This window comes from Asparagus officinalis, chromosome 3 (genome assembly GCF_001876935.1).
Source record: "Asparagus officinalis chromosome 3, Aspof.V1, whole genome shotgun sequence".
Classification (NCBI taxonomy): domain Eukaryota; kingdom Viridiplantae; phylum Streptophyta; class Magnoliopsida; order Asparagales; family Asparagaceae; genus Asparagus; species Asparagus officinalis.
This window is the reverse complement of record NC_033796.1, coordinates 26074277-26092525: the sequence shown is the minus strand read 5'-3', so window position 1 is coordinate 26092525 and position 18249 is coordinate 26074277.

The following is an 18249-nucleotide window of genomic DNA, read 5'->3' as shown; positions in this document are numbered from 1 at the left end:
CTCTCTTCTACTGTTCAGGAACCACCAGAAATTCCCAAACTCCATTTCTCCTATCTCGCATTTCAAGTTAGGGTTAGGGTTTTTGCCGTGAATATGTCGTTGAAGGAAGTATATGCTCACGATTTCTAAGTTGTTCATCATGGTGGACGGCATGAGCAAGTTATCAGTGGCCGTGGAAGATGGTCTAAGGGGCTGTTCGTTTCGCAAAAAAAATTAGGAAATCAAAGAATAGGAAACATATTTCCTATAATAATTGTTTTGAGGTTGTTTGGTTGGCTTAAAAAAGAAGAAAACTATAGAATAGGAGATGAGATGAGATGAGTTGTCTCTTTATTATTGGATGGTGTGAGTGATTTTTAAAAAAAATTGTTTTGAGGTTGTTTGGTTGGTTAAAGAAATAAGGAAATGAATTGGAGGTATATTAGTGGATGATGTTTTGAGGTTGTTTGTGTTTGGTTCATTTTTAAAAATAAGAAAATAGATGAGATGAGATGAGTTGGAGGTATATTATTGGATAATGTGACACATACTTAAGGAAATCAATTTCTTGTTTTTTTAAGGAAATGGATGGAAATGAAGGTTTAATAAAATGAGATGAGTTGTCACAATATTATTGGATGATGTGTGTGATTTTAAAAAATGAGATAAGATGAGATGTGATGAGTTGGATGATGTGACACATTTCTTGTGTTTGGTTTATTTTTAAAGGTAAGAAATAAGATGAAATGAGATGAGTTGGAGGATAAAAATATTATTTTATTGGATGTTGTGGGTGAGTTTTAGGGATAGAAATGGATAAAAATATTATTTTATTGGTTTCCTTGTACCAATTTCCTTTTCTTGGTTTTTAGGAAACCAAACAAACGGCCCCTAAACAAAAAATGAAGCCAAATCTTTGTCCTCGGTCGCACTCCGTGAGTGAAGTGATGATCACACGGGTTCGTCGAGTGATGATGGTCGTGCCTTTTCTAGCGGTAGTGAATATAGTCAATCATCTGGGAACGGAAGCACGGGGGCGATGGCCCTTTTGGTCATACAAATGGGTGAAGTTCAAGGTTGAGGCGATAAAAGAAGTTCAGCATGAGATGGTCAATTTCTAATTGTTGGAATGGTGAATATGGTCAAATTTTACTATTAATCCCAAATCATTTACTATTATGTGTAAGCTATTTCTTGTTAATTGTAAGATGTTACTGTTATTTTGAATATGGTCAATTTCTAATTGCTGAGATGGTGAATATGGTCAACTTTTAATTGTTGGAATGGTGATTGTATACAGCTTTGGCATTATGAGATAATTGGCATAAAGAGATATGTCATTCGCGATAGATTTAAGCCTACAATGACAAATTGCGTTACTCCTAGCGACGATTCATATGAAGTTGTACGGGCAAGACTTGTCGCAGATATACTCATTGAAGGACGTGAACAAAGGCAGAAAGAAATAACACTGGACAAAGATGAACTATGTTTAACAGGAAATCACTAAAATTTAACATGATGTGATATACAGGTAGCAATACATTATGTAGCTTAACATGTTGTGATATCTATTCCTTTATACAAAAGGGAGAACCAGAGAAGCACTGTTCATGCTACAGTAAATTGAACAGTAGATTTAACACTGCAGCTGATCACACATCACACATACAGTAATTCATTATGGAGCACACTAATTTCCACGGACAGATTTCCCTCAGAAATAAGAACGAAGACTGAGATTTTGAAATTCAAATCTCTTTGAAATTCAAGCCTCTGCTGAATCTGTGTGTATCGATTCGCGTCCCTCCCTCCCTCTCTCTCAGTTCGCGGATCCCGAATCAAAACCCAAAAAAAAATTTAATGGCGAGCAAGCTCCAGCGTCTCCTCTCCTCTCTCCTCGAGTCTCCTATGCCAAAATTAGGGTTTCATAACGATCACCAATCTCCCGTGATGTTCGCATCTAAGAGGAACCTAAGCTCATCAACGCCGCAGCAACCTTCAGAGAAATCGAAGGTCGATTCTCCTCTCTCAAGTTTCCCAGTTTCCTCCCTCTTTCGTCTCCATCGATCTCGATCCCTCTCTCAAGTCTCAACCAATCATTGGATTATTCAACCGATTCTCGAATTCAAGGATCGAATTGAACTGGGCTCTGATTTCTCCGCTGGCCGTGGGGGCATGCGTTGTCCAAACCTAGGGTTTCTCAGGGAGCGGATATAGAGATCTTAACGAAGAGGAATCGGTTCCTCAAGTGGTAAGGTTTCAGACCTTTTGCTCTTTAATTTTCTGTGGGTTTTTTTTCCTATAATTGGGGCTATTATGTGTAGTAGACCTAGAAATGGATCTTTGAACTGATTTGCCTTTTCAGTCAGGTGAGATCTTTGAACTGATTTTTCCTATAATTGTTTTTATGCTTAATTATTTAGAATTAAGTTATTAGTAAATTTTAGGTCGAACACTCTTAGGGGTAGATTGATTGAGTAATTATATTGTTAGATTAAGTGATATTTAGTGGAATGTGTAGTTCCTCTCTTCATTCTTATTAGTGAAATTTAGTTTCTATATCATGTTTCAATAAGCTAATGTATTTGAATAACAACTTTTGACCAAAATGTTCAGAGAATTTCCATCACCAGCAGAAGAGTCTGGCCATAAATTACAATGTACTCTATAATCAAAACAAATACACTAACAATCCCATTTATGCTTATTGCTCTATGTATTGTACAACAAATAAGAATACTGGCAGTAACTTTTTTTGGGTCCATCTACCATCAGTAGATGTGCACAAGCTCTCTAATACGTGAAAGATGAACTAATATACAATGGTTATTTGCCAAACGAGTTAATCTTACTCTGAGTAAGTATCATCTTCTTCTATGAAATTATACTCCTTGAGGCCATCAAGCCTGAGTAGCAAAGTTCCTGAATTTTCTTCACACCAATCAATACCTTCCCTCTTAATCTTAACCAGGGAAATTACCTGGAATGATCAATCGAAGCCATATAGAATAAGATGTGTCCATTGCACAGATTCTACGATAATCTCTAAAATCAAAAAATTTCAGAAAGACTCCTGAGTGTAAAGGAGTAAAAAAAATTCAAGGAGATGATAGAAGATATCAAACAAAAACAACAAGATAGTTGTTCTTGAATTTGGATTTAATCTTTTGCCCTCATACATTTGCTCTAAAACTATTTAAAAATCAATAATTTTAATAACTACTATAGATTAAGGAGGGGGGGTATTGTTGAATTTAACAGATGAGGGTTTTTCTTGAAAAATAGAGTACAAATGAAGAAGGTTTCTTGGAACTTACCCTTATATTTATATGAAATTTATTTTGGACCTTTTCTGTATAGTGATCCAATATATCTTCTGTCGCCGTTGCCTAGACATTTGAGAAAACTCCTTTATTTTGTTCAAATCTGATCCGAGGTATTTCTTTTTTTTTTGTTTAATTATTGATAGCTAATAATAATTGTGATCACAACATCCTAATGACACGTGCTCATATTTAATCTTATTTCAACTGAACCCTCAATTTGTAATTCAATCACTTCCATTTTGAATAGTCGAGAACTTTTATGTGGGAAATTTTTTTAATATTCAAATATATTGATATTATACTACATGCTCATATCATTTCATTTATTATTATTTATGTAGAAGACATGTAACTAATGTGTGTTCCATTCCACTCTTGGTCAGTTCTCTTCAAAGTTCTTTCAATATGTTTATTTCTTTTTTATGCATGTTTTGTTTAACTTTTTAAAGTTTTCTTTTAACATTTGTTTACTAATTCTCTTTTATGATTCTTTGAAGCAACCCAAGGCCGATAAGAAAGAGTATGATGAGGTATTGCTTGAATCGACTAACTCTTGATCCTCTGCAATTAGATCTCGGTGTGGAATTTGTAGTTTATCATAGATTTTGATCTTTTAGTGAAGATTATTTCCATATATACATACATACATATATACACACACAATTCTAGATCTTTATATTTTCCATATATACATACATACATACATACATACATACATACATACACATGTATGTGTATGTATGTTTGTATGTACACACACACACACGTATACATACATACATACATATATATATATATGCTATTTCATCTTTAAGTTCTTGCAAGCATCAAGTTTTCCATCAAGCATTTGCTAGCAATGTGGCAAGAACGGCAAAGGCAGGTGAAAATTGAGAATTTTGGTTTGAATGAGATCATATTTTATTTTTAAACCCAAATTTTTATTTTATATTAGAGGCACTAATAATGCGTCTCTCTTTAATTCTTAATTATATGTTTAAACAAAAACTTGGAATTGACCTCCTCTTTTCAGTCTTATTCGCTATTGTATTCATGTGTTGTCAAGAACTATGACTAACCTTGCTTCCCATAAGACAAGTTCTTTTCAAATGTAATAAACACTCGACTCTTCTCCTTTCCCTCTGATTTTAGAGTCAAACTGAGATGAGTTTTGAGTGAAATCTGAAAATTTCAACATACTGCAAATCATGTTTTAATTTAATAGTTAAAATTTTAGATTAATTAAAAACTAATATTAACGCAGGTAGCATGTCTATCGTGAGCATTTGTTAATTGTGAAGCATAAGCAAACTTTATTTGTTGAAGTTTCATTCAGTCAGTAACTTTAAAGTTAAGGTCGATAAGATCTTAGATCTCAATCGTGTAAGTAGTGTTTGTATGGAACAACCTGAGGTGTTGGTATGCATCCTGAAAGTTTATAGTTTGCGTTGCATTGTGTTATTTTCTTCCTATGATCAATTATGTTACAGTTATGTTCTTGATATGATTAGATGCTTTATTCATCCGAAGGAGGAAATAACTACTTTCTAATTCCTTATGAAGTTCCTGTGATCAGTTATGTTACCGTTATGTTCTTGATATGCTTGCTTATAAGATTTAGATTTAAATCACCAGGAATTCTTATGAAATTTTGAGGGGCTATTTAGATTTATTAATGTTCTAAATATTTGATGGAAAGATCAAGTTTTGATACGACGAGGATGCAAAATTTGTCCTGATTTGACTCAGATCCATTTTTTTAAGTTGTAGTGCAAATTTTATGTTTTTGCTTGATTTTGAGGAGAATGGAAGTGGATGATGTTAAGAAAACTGAAATTTAGTACCAATCATTAATATTAGAGCATAAAAAACTCAAGAAAACTGAAGGTCTGTACTTCCCCTATGAAGGTTTGTATTTTGAACTGTATTGAAGGTCACTCATATTTAATTTGTGCAAAAGGTTTATTTTTATTGAAATTTTCAATTGAAGATTGTATTTAATATACATGCAAATGGAAATATTATTAGTTCAAGAAAAATTACTTTATTTACCAGTCTATTTGATTTTTGGGTTTTTGTTGTAACTGCTTATTTTTGTTATAACTGCTGAAAATAACCATCTTCCCGGATATGATACGGTTCAAAGCATTAATTATATCACTCCTATATCATTCATAGATCCAACAATCTATTTATATATATTTATGTATCTATATGATGTAATGAATTCTAATTGTATCCACTTTTAAAGATTTCAATTTGTTGATTAGTATCATTTGTTTATTATGTAAATGATTAGAGTCGTTTATTTTCTTAGTATTAGAGATGATTACTGTCATTTGTTTAACATGTCCTGTTTGTTGGTTCTCCGGTGATAATGAAATAGAGAAGATAGTTGTTTTAGATGCCATATTTATAAAGCGATTCATGATTTTTATAGAATATTTATAGCCTGTCTTATTGAGTACAATATATGGATTAAATGGTTGGTGCCTGGGCCTGCTAGCATATTGCACACTGGAGTATGGTTATTTGAGGTCCTATAAACTACTCTCTTTTTTGGCACTAGAATGTGGGAACCTAACTTAATAATCACTCGATAGTGATTTACATTTTCACCATTGTTCAGAAGGCATATATTGAGGATGCTGCCTCAGGATTGCTACTACACCAACGATGGAGTATTTGAATTAACCTTTTATGACCTTTGGTTGTATACAATCTTTCACTCATTTGGTAATGCATCATTTCAAGGATAACTTGCATGTAGTATAGTTGTATTCTTATATTCATACATATTAGCTCATTTGCGCAGATGTGCTTCTATATCTAACTATGTGGCTTCTGAGTATAACATGATATTTTATGAATTTGGTATTTTTCTCATGTTTAATTGTGACTCATTTGCTATTGCCTAATGCTTCAATATCCATTTGGTTTAAATTTCATAATTCGGTTTTTTAGCGTAGAAGCTAAGGAAAAGTCGTGCTTGATTAAGAAAAGAGGTTATGAAATGCCTTGCTCGGTTTGCTTTGGCAAAAAGAGGCTTTGAAAAGCTGATGTTATAAAATGTTCTATTTAGCTGTCATTTTCATGTTGGCATGCTTGAGCCTTAGCATTCAAAGTAAATGATGTGATCTGATTATATTTTCAAATGTCCATACTGTGGTTTGCTAAATCGGGATAGCATGGCCTTACCTTATATCTTTTGTGTTTTCAGGAAAAGTAGTTGCTAAGTTCTGCGCAAAATATCTGCACACTCAGGTGCTCAAGAATGAAGCTTCAGCTGGTGATTTAGGTGTTTCTATCCAAAAATCTTTCTTCAGGTATTCCATTTTTACTTTTGGCTTTCATTTCCACTTTTTTATAACTTGGAACAATGTTATGCCTCATTCAGTAGCTACATCAAAGGAGAATTTTTGGTTGTTCAAAGCTAAAATGCATGTAATGCATGCGTTTATTTGTCTTTGTTTCAGAATGGATGAGATGATGCGTGGGCAGAGAGGATGGAGGGAGTTAGCTGTATTGGGGGATAAGATAAACATGTTTACTGGTATGATAGAAGGCTTCATATGGTCTCCGAAGGCTGGTGATTCCCATGACCAACAAGATGACTGGGCATTTGAAAAGGTATACTTAGAAAACATTTTAACATCAATATGTGATATTTCTCTGTGAGGATACTTCTGACACATAACAAGGGTATTTTTGTGAAAATTGCCATAGCAAACATGTTATAACTGGTATTAGTTACATATTCATATAGTCGCTAACTAAGGAGATAGACTGAATTTCAGCACCCCGTGCAAAGCACGACCCTCACCTCTTTTCTAGCATTGCACCTGGAACACCCCTCTTAGTTTTAATTACATATTATTATTGTACACTTAAAATTATAAAGCATGATCACATCAAAAATAGAGCAATAAACTAAACAAAAAGTATCACAAAATAGACCGAAACAAGATCAAAATCAGCATCAAAATATCAAAAATAGCACCTATTCCACACAACATGGAGCTAAACAAGCTCGAAATCAGCTTGAATATAACAAAAACAGCAACACTAGCTCAAACAGAGCTCATAACTGAACCTATTTACACAAAATACAGAGCTAAACAAGCTCGAAATTAGCATGATCACATCAAAAACAGTACCAACTAAAAATAGCACCAATTCCCACATAAAATAGAGCTAAACAAGCTCGAATTCAGCATGAAAATATCAAAATCAACACTGAACCTCAAACAGAGCTCAAAACCGAACCTATTTACACAAAATATAGAGTTAAACAAGCCCGAAATCAGCATGATAACATCAAAAATATCACCACCACTCAAACAGAGCTCAAAATAACACCAATCCTACACAAAATAGAGCTAAACAAGTTCGAAATCAGCACCAAAATCCATGCATACTTACTAGGGCTCAGGATATAAATAGATTGGTCATAAAAGATTGCCTCTCCTATAAAACTATGATGCAAAGTAGGATGCTCTTCTGAGGGATTACCTCAGCCAAACATTGTAATATCAATATAGGTTGCATTCCACACAAAATTGCCTTGCCTAAACATTACATAATTAATATAGGATGCATTCTCAGTTTGTTATCATCATCATTTCTCATCTGATAAACATAAACAAAAAGAACCTATACCAGAATTGAGTCCTAAAGAAAGCCATCCGTCATTAAGCTCAAACAAAAAGAACCCATGCCAGAACATGTACTTCACATACTACTCATTTTATCCTCATCTGAAGAGACCTGTATGTAATGTATTCATGTCGCTACACCAGTAGCCATCAATATTTTTATTCACATACTACTCATTTTATTCACATACTCATTTTAACCTTCTAAACAGTGTTATATTGAAAAATGTGGACAATAACAATAAATGAAAAGGACAAGTTCACAAATAACTATTAATAAATTGCATAGGAATTTCAACTTAAAAGAGAATTTGTAACTATAAAGACTTGCTTTCTTTTGTAGAACAACAAGAAAAATGGAAGATGAAGAAATAGATAATAGCAAGATCAATTTAAGCTACTTTACTTTTCCAAAAGAACTCTCCCTCGAGATACAAAATAAAATGACCTCTTGAATAGTAATTGGCTATAAAATTTTGCCATTGACAAAACTTTGAAAAGAGATATTCAGCTAATTTAATAATATATTAAATTTTATATTCTTAAACTAGAAAATTTAGAGTTGACCTTATATTCTTTAGAGGAAGAATGTACAAGCATCAGATGACAATATTATTGGTAACATATATTTTTATATGATTTATAATTTTTAATTTTAAGTATACAATAATCAAATTAAATGTATTATAACTTAGAGAGACGCAAATTTAAAATACAATGATAGAAAAAATAAGCTGCCGTGCTTCGCACGGGGCACACACTAGTACATATTAGATTTGAGAATCCTCTCATTAGAGTTAACAACCACAATCGTTATTTTATAAGTTGAACAAATATGAGTTAACAAACGAGAATTAATATTGAACAAATTAGATTTGATAGTCTTCCAATTAGACATAACATTCAACTTCGTAGACTTAACAGTTTGTTATTTATAGTTAGCAACAAATTTCTTATAGTTAGCAGGAAATTATGTAGACTTAACATGAAAAGATTTACACATAATGTATACTTGCCTTTAATTTAACTTGAAATGACTTATATTTAACACGAACTGCAATCCTTACATTGCAAAGAAATCTCATTTAATATAAAAATACTTATATGTTAACATAATACTAAATATTTGACATATAATTAACAGCCAATGACGTACAAAAAACGCATAGTGTGTAACTATACAAGCAAAACACTTAACAGATTATAAAATAATTAATCAGCGATAGGTTTGTTGCATGTTATATGGTTATGTCATTCCATATGGCATCGAGAGCACTTAATTGGCCGTGTGTAAGCTGTCATATTATTGATCCGTCTAGTTTTATTTCTCACTTTCCTTTTTGTTGTTAGTGGTGGTAAGATCTGGATCTCATCTCGTGGTATGTTAGTCTTCTCATAACGAGGCATGGGTAAAGGATTGGCTCATAACTTTTTTTAAAAGCTTCATAAATCAATCGCAAAATTGGTAAACAACTTTCTTCATAAACATAATAGATGCACATGCATATTTATAAGGAATACAAGTTACATCCTACGTACGACACGTGCATGTGTTATGCTCCAGATCCACTTGACAAGTTTTATGTGATTGTACTTCAAATAATCCTTTATGAGATTGACTCACATCCAATGGGCGCCCATTCTTCCTATTCTCTTTAAGGAAAATCTCAACTTTGGGATAAAGAAATTCATTTCAATTTTCTGCTATGTCTCGTTGATCATTCATGCGAGCCATAGTTTGCTTACATATGTGCTCTACCATTTGTAGTATCTGCAACAATCTAGCCTCACATATCCACTTGTTGAAAGACTCGGTAACATTAGATGCAACGTGTCATATCTGAAACATAACATGGTATTCATTACAATTAACAATAAGCAAATACAATTAGTAGTTGAACATTTACAATTAACATAACGTTATATAGAGTAAATAAGAACAGTCTAGACTTAATAGGAAATTGCTTAAACATTATAGTAGATGACCTATGATTAACATTAGACTAGTTATAATTTACCTAATTTTAGGAAAGAACATGTTTGACCAGTTCTCCGAAGCATAGTTGATGACGATATTATACGCCCTTTTGTTTATCAATTTAATGTCGGCCATATAATCATTGCATTCTGCTTTAGTATACTTGTAATAAGCTGACTGCAATAAATACCCCAAATTTTGAGTATCCTTTGCCTTTAGTCCAAAATCCTTCAATTTTAACCTATAATTCTCCACGAGATGTAGAACACATCTGGAATATAGAGCATCTGAAAAAATTCTCTAACGACTTCTCTAATTCCCTTATTCGCATATGATATTATAACTAGCTGATGTGGAGGATTATACGGATCTGACCTTTCATAGAGTATAGACCACAAATCTGTAACAAGTTACAGTTGACATATAAGAAATTAGACTTAACATATAATCCATTGTACTTAACATACAAGAAATTGGACTCTACAGAATAGAATTAACATCACACGAATAAGACTTAACATACAACATCTTAGACTTAACATGTAACGTATCACAATTAACTTATAGCAAATTAGAGTTAACATATAGTATTTTGGACATAACATGTAACTAGCAGTTACCATACAATAAATTATACTTAACAGCCTACCTTTAGACTTATTATTCAACAAAATAGACTTAGCATACAAGCCTTAGACTTAGCTTCTGACTCATTACATTTAACATGATAAATATTGAACATGTTGATGTTAATGATCAAACAGTCAATATGGGTGATGAGGGTGATGTTGATAAGGGGATTCTCACTTCTACGAATATCTGGTTCTGAGTTGAGTAGCTAGAAGCCTGCATAAATAGCAACTCATGAGAGGATGGGGCTTGGTTCCCCAGTGGTTCCTCCGACGATCAAGTCAGTTGATGAGCTTGAGTGGGAAAATGAAGAGCTGTATGAGTTCTTTAGTGCAGAGCATTTTTCTTAAAAAAAGAATCCTCCATTGTTGAGAATAGTTACTATATTTATACTAGTGGTATAAGGGGTAGAATCGTCACTTCGGCCGAGCATGATATGGTGGTAAATAAGTATGGGCTGACTGTTGCGTCAGCACCTACTTTACATGTGTCGCTCAGCGAGTGGAGGAAAGGTCACCTCAGCATTAAATAATAAGTGATTGGGGGTATGACGGTGCCAACGTGGCTCGATGAGTCATGAAGACTATCGGGGCTAGAGGTATGATGGTGTCTACCAAGCATTAAATGCGATGTTGACATGTTTTCAGCGAGAGAGGCTCGAGGTTGAAGCCACCCTTTAGCTTGACCGAGAAGTAATGCCTTTCGAGTCAACATCATAAGGCATTGATTAACTGGTCAAGTGGACTTGCAGCGAGTCATCTTCGACAAGAAGACTGACAAGTACCGCCTTTCAAGTTGACATAGGGGGATGTCAACTTGGTGAGTCAGCTAGGTCGGGATCCTCACTAGTCTTGGCCGCTAATTTGATTGGGACATTGCATGTAGAAGTACACATATTCGTTAATGTTGATGGGTTGTACTTTGGTAACTAAAAACACCATAACAGTTGGCCCCTTTCGATTATAGTCGGCTTGAGCCGGATCCGAGTGAAATGAGTGTTGTTTTGTTCTGATTGAGAGAACAAGTGTTGATTGTTGTAAGTCAGTTGCGTCGTGACGACCCAAGTGTTGAGGGTCAGGATGACTGGCTCGTCTTACGCCTTTTGTTGGTGAGATGTCAGGGTCTTTTTGTCAAGGAAGACCTGCAAGTTGAAGTGCCCATGACTTAAGGACACCTAGGTCTTTCGGCAAATTGATAACCCGGAGGTTGGGTGCCTAGGACTTACATTGCGCCTGGGTCTTTTGGCAATTTGACAACCCGAAGGTTAGGTGCCTAGGATTTATGTGGGGCCTAGGTTTTTTGACAAAATAACAACCCGGAGGTTAGGTGCCTAGGACTTACGTAGCGCCTAGGTCTTTTGGCAAAATGACAACCCGGATGTTAGGTGTCTAGGACTTACGTGACGCCTATATCTTTTGGCAAAATGACAAACCGAAAGTTGGGTGTCTAGGACTTACGTGGCGCCTAGGTCTTCTGGCCATGTCGTGGTAGTCGAGTGGTGAGTGTGGGAGTCGATCGCCAGGCAAGTATCTTGGGTTTACCCTGAGAAGGCACCAAGGTTTTTTCGGCAAAATGAAACCCGGAGGTTGTGTGCCTAGGTCTTACGTGGCGCCTAAGTCCTTTTGTCAAAGTCGGTCGACTGGTAAGTGTGCCTTAGGTTTACCCTAAGAATGCACCAATGGCTTAGGATTCATGCATAGGTTTGGCACTACGAGAGTGCGAAACAAATCAGATTAAAAAAATCAATTAATGAATGAAATTTTGAACAATATTATTTAAAGATGATCATGTTAATGACTCCCTTATGGTTGGGCTCTGGGGTTCAAAATTCATAGCATGGCTGAGGACGAGGCTATCGCGAGCAGGATCTCCTATTTGCCTTGGCGGGGGGAGCTTCCCCCCGGTCTCTGTAAGAGATAAGCTTCTTCAAGTACCCTCTCTTGATTAGATCCTCGATGTCCCTCTTTAGGATATGACGGTCGTTGGTGAGGTGGCTGTGATTTCTATGGTAGCGGCAAAAACTGTCGGGTATCTTGATTCCATAGATCCAACCTCATCTAAGGAGCGGGCTCCTTGAGGTACCCCTCCTTTTGGACCATGGTGAGAGCTCTGATGAGGGAGGTGTTAAAGACAATGGGAGCAAACCTCGACGCCAGGTCCCTCCGTCATCCCCTCCTGTCTGACTGATTGGAGCGGGAGTTGACTCTCGATGGGTCTCTCGGCCACTTTGATAATCACATTTTTATTACAATTTTATACCCTCATTATCTATTTTATATGAATAAATATATCACTAATAATTGTTTTTATCTTTTAATTACAGATTAATGAAGAATAAACCTCAACTTCCCATCTCTCAATAAAAACCCACTGATTGAATGAAGAAATGATTCAAGAAGTCTAAGCGCAATTTTTAACTTTTTGAAGGCCCAAAGCAAAAAGATTACACCAAGGGAAGAGTTGATTTTTGGACTTATTTGCTAAAGTTACAAACTCAAGGCTGGTCTTGGATGTGTAGCTGGAGCTTTGATTTCTCCATTGGATTTGAGGTGGATTTGGACTTGATTTATGTGAATGGACCACTTGCATGGGCCGGTTTTCATTTTTTCTCTTCTTGAAAATCAATTGCAAACATATGGTTGCTACCAGGATGTGAAATGGGCCACTTGCTATGGGCCCGTTGCTTGGCTTTTAAATCAAATGAAGAATTGATGGCTGCTGAGTTGAGGACCTGCAGAGAATTAATTTCTCAAATGAACTTGGACCGGACTATTTTGCTGCAGGTGTGGAATTAAAACCGAAATCAATGTGCTGCAGATTTTTAAATGAAATGGACTTTCAAAATCAAATGGGCCGGCTGTTCTTCATTGGACTTGATGGCTAAGAGTTGATTTTTAAATCAATTGGAGCTCTCATGAAGTGCATTGGGCCTTGGAAAATCAAATGAAGATTGGAAAATCAATTCAAAGGTGGAGATTGTTGCTTGGGGCTCAAGACAAATCTAATGGCTCATATTCATTGAAGATTACTATAAATAGGGGTAGAGAGTGAGGGGTTAGAGGTGTGAAAATTTTGTAAACTCCTTTTGGAGAGGAGGGCTACTCTTAATTGAGAAAACCTTCCAAAAATTGTAACTTTAGTTGCAATTAATAATAATAATTTTTTCACCACTTTAAAATTTTCTCTTCTTCTCTTTGTTGGATGATGAAGATGAAGATGAAGATGGAGAATTATTTGAAGGTTTGCATTTCTTTCCTTTTTCTCTTTTATTTCTCTTTTATTGCTTATTAGTTAGATTTATTTTCATGCTTGTAATTAGATTTTATTTTTCTTGTTAAATAGCCAAGAGGCTAGAACCCTCTTGCCTTAGATTTATTTCATGCTTATAGAGTAGATTTATTTTCTTGCATTTAATTCTTGTAATTTTATTTTGTAATTAGATTTTGCAATTTATTTTGTAGTTAGATTTTAATTTCTTGCACTATTCACCTTGAGGCTAGAACCCTCTTGGGTTTAGTTTTTATTTTTTTATTTTTATTTTGTTGATTCGCCTTTAGGCTAGAACCCTATAGGGAATCACCCTTTTCTAAGAAGTGTGTTCAATTTTAGATTATCCATATCTATAATTGAATCCACCATCTTTAATTTCTTGCATTTTCTTTTATTCTTGAATTTTATTTTCTTTATTCTTGATTTTTATTTTCCTTTTCCTTCTTGCCTTATTGATCATATTCATTCTTTGTCACATCCACTCTCACTTATATCTCGTGCCGATTTACACACTATCACTTCCACTCTCTCTATCTCTCCACAATCACATTCACTCATCACTCCTATTTGTCACGCACACAACATAAGAACCGATTTTATATTTTCTCCTACAAAACACCTTCCTCGTGGGATCGATATCTTAAATACTATAACTTGACACGGTTGTGCACTTGCAACCTTTTTGGTACATGTTTATGCCGCATCAATGGTTCATTATATCTATTTTGAAGGTATCATGAACCTGATTGTAGAACTTTGCCGCACATGACCCGTATGCTGGTGATCATAACAACCCCATAATCAAGATAAGGTGAGGGATTTCATCACCCTTTCCTTAGCCCAAAAATCACTAATTCCTCACTACACCACCCAAGCCTAATAAAACTCATTAGACGTTGGCCCCTAAGGATTCGAGCTCAATAAGGAACAAGAAATCCTTAAGTGAACCGGTTTAAGTTTTCTCAGATTAGTTGGTGTCTAAGGCAAGGTTTAGGGGTTGCGTAAAGCGCTCCGCAAGGAAAGAGGTACTTAATTGATCTTTGATCACCCTCTAGTACTATCCTTACCTGGCTAACTACCTGGGTAAAACTTTGATCTTTTCACTGTAGGAGTTTTTGGTTAGGAGCTGGTCTAGTTGAGTTAGGCTAAACCCTAGAATTAGAGTTGATTGAAAAGTGATTGTTTTGATTTGTTTCAGTTAGGATTTTTCTTTTTCTTTATCTTCTAAAAAAAAACTAATTTTCTTTCTTTTTTTGAAAAAAAATAAAAAATAAAAAAAATAATAAAAAGAAATATTTTGGTGTATGCAACAGTGGATTAGGGATAATACACATCGATTAATTCGCTTTGAACCAATCATAGAAATGGAGCATCCTAATCCACCCGTTCTTCATGATATGTGCTATCCCATTAGGAATGCAATCCCCTCATGCATTAGGCTCCCCGAAACAAATGGAATAAGTTTTGAGCTTAGACCGCAATACATAAACATGCTTCCCAAATTCCTTGGTAATGAAACAGAAGACGCATATATTTTTATTTCGGAATTTGAGGAAGTGTGTATTATGATTAAAATGAGAGAATTAAATGAAGATGCGGTTAAGCTTAGATTTATTCCATTTGCTCTTAAGGATAAAGCTAAAAAATGGCTGTACAGCTTACCAACAAATTCCATCTCAACTTGGGATGAATTTGTCACCGTTTTTCTTAAGAAATTTTTTCCTATTCATAAAACGGTAAAGCTTAGGAACAGCATTCAAAACTTTAAAATTATCCCGGGAGAACCTTTTTGGAAGTATTTTGACCGATTTAAAGATCTTCTCATCCAATGTCCTCATCACGGTTTAGAGAAATGGCGATTGTGCCAAATAATTTATGAGGGATTAGATTATTCTGCAAAAACTTCCTTAGAATCAATGTGCCACGGGGATTTTATGAGGAAAAATGCTGATGAAGCTTGGGAGTTTTTGGAGAGTCTTTCTGAAAAAACAATGCAATGGGAACAGTGCGATGACAGGGTTTCATCAGTTCCCCATTCTAAGTCTAGTGGTCTTTCCTTGGAGTCAAACATTGCTTCTGAAGCGAAGATGGCGACAATTCTGCGGAGGTTAGAAGCCTTAGAAATTAAGGAACGAGCTCCAGCTCAACTCAATCATGTTTCTTTCCCAGGATGTCATAATTGTCAGTCTCCTACCCACGTTTCAGAGGAATGCCCTCTCTTAGGAAACAATCATTCATTAGAACAGATGAACGCTGCATTCCAGCACCCTAGAAATGATCCATTTTCTCCAACCTACAATCCAGGTTGGAGAAATCATCCCAACTTTGCATGGAATCTAGGAAATTCTCCCGGAACTCAAAATTTCACTCCCGCTTCGACCCAACATTTTCCTAGGGGAAACACAGTTCCATTCAATTCTCATTCACAATTTCAACAACCCAATCTGCCGTATCAAAATCAGTCTCCTCTTCATCAAGCTGTAATTCAGACTCCTCACAATCCAGATCAGGATAAACGTCTCAATGTCTTGGAAAGGGGTTTAGAAACCATAATTAAGGCCTCTACTCAAACCACGAATATGTTGACTCAAACATCTAGCACGTTGAATTCCTTCATGCAATCAACCGGACAAATGCTCAACTCCAACACTCAAGCTATAGCTAGATTAGAATCCCAACTTGGTCAACTAGCTAGTGCCGTGAGTGAAAGAGAGAAAGGAAAATTTCCGAGTCAACCCGTGGTCAACCCTAATAACACAGGATGCAGTTCATCCTATGAAGCTCAAGTGAATGCAATCCATTCACTTCGGTCAGGTAGACAGGTCGATAATCAAGTGAGAACTCCGCCAAGTCAAACTCTTGATCCTGTACAAATTCCTTCTCCTTCTCCTTCTGATGAATCTATTCAACAATCACTCCCCTCAGATGACCAAGAACCTGAACCCGAACCTGAGCCTGCTTTTGATAGATTTAGACCGGTTGCTCCCTTTCCAGATAGACTCAGGTCTAGGAAACACTCTCCTCAGGAGGAGAAAATCCTAGAGACATTCAAGCAGGTTAAGGTCAACATTCCTCTCTTAGATGTAATTGAACAAATTCCATCTTATGCTAAATTTTTAAAAGAATTGTGCACTAAGAAGAGGAGAATAAATGTTCCAAAGAAAGTCTTTTTAGCCGCCAATATCAGTGAAATGCTGTCAAATCCCATACCTTTGAAACGTAAAGATCCAGGTTCCCCCATCATTTCATGTATCATTGGTAATACTCACATTAATAAGGCGCTTTTAGACTTAGGGGCCAGTGTCAATTTGCTTCCATATTCAGTCTATCAGCAATTGGGTCTAGGTGTACTGAACCTAACCAAATGCACCTTACAGTTGGCTGATAGATCTGTCAAGGTCCCTATGGGTGAGTTAGAGGATGTTCTGATTAAGGTTGGAGACTTTATTTTTCCAGTAGATTTTGTAGTTTTGGAAACACAGTCTGTTTCCAATCCCAAAGGACAGACACCTGTCATCTTAGGACGACCGTTCTTAGCCACTTCTAATGCTCTCATCAACTGTAGAACTGGTCAAATGAAGCTGTCATTTGGGAATTTGACTGCTGATCTCAACATTTTTAATCCAGGGGACCAACCAAATAATCAGCCTCTAGAAATAAACTACATTAAGGAAAGATCAGAAGAAGAAGAAGAAGAAGAAGAAGAAGAAGAAGAAGAAGAAGAAGAAGAAGAAGAAGAAGAAGAAGAAGAGTCTGATTTGAGTTTTGAGGAAATTTTTGATGAAGAGTTAGAGTTTTTAGAAGAAGCAGATCAGGTCCTTGAGAATAATAAAACTGTGTTAAACATGTGCTGCTTTGAATTAAATTTTGAAGAACTCTTTCTTGATGAACTTAGATTCTTGGAGAATAATCAACAACCAAATTTTCAGAACTTCACAGAAGAATTGGTTGTTGGAAAACAAAACTTCACAGTACAAGAGTCTAAGTTTATTAAGAAATATAAAATGCATGACACCAATAATACCTACCTTACCTTGTTGCAAAAATTACTGAACACCCCGAAATGCTTGAAAATTCACATTATTGATTATATCATTCTGAATTTGTTTAGAATCCGGGGAAGAATTTTCAACAGTAAGGTAGGATTCAATGTAGAACAGGAACTCTTCATGTTGAATATTTCATTCTACATTGTTTATTTTGTTTATTTCATTCTACATTGTTTATTTTGTTTTCACAGAATAATAAAAAGAATTTATTATTCTCTCATTTGAGAGTTTCTTGTTCAGTTGTTAAAAAAAAAGAAGAAAAAAAGAAGAAAAAAAAAAGAAAAAAAAGAAAAAAAAGAAAAAAAAGGAATAATTTTTTTTTATCCTCCTCAGACCAAAGGTAATTGCAGATTTTTATCAGC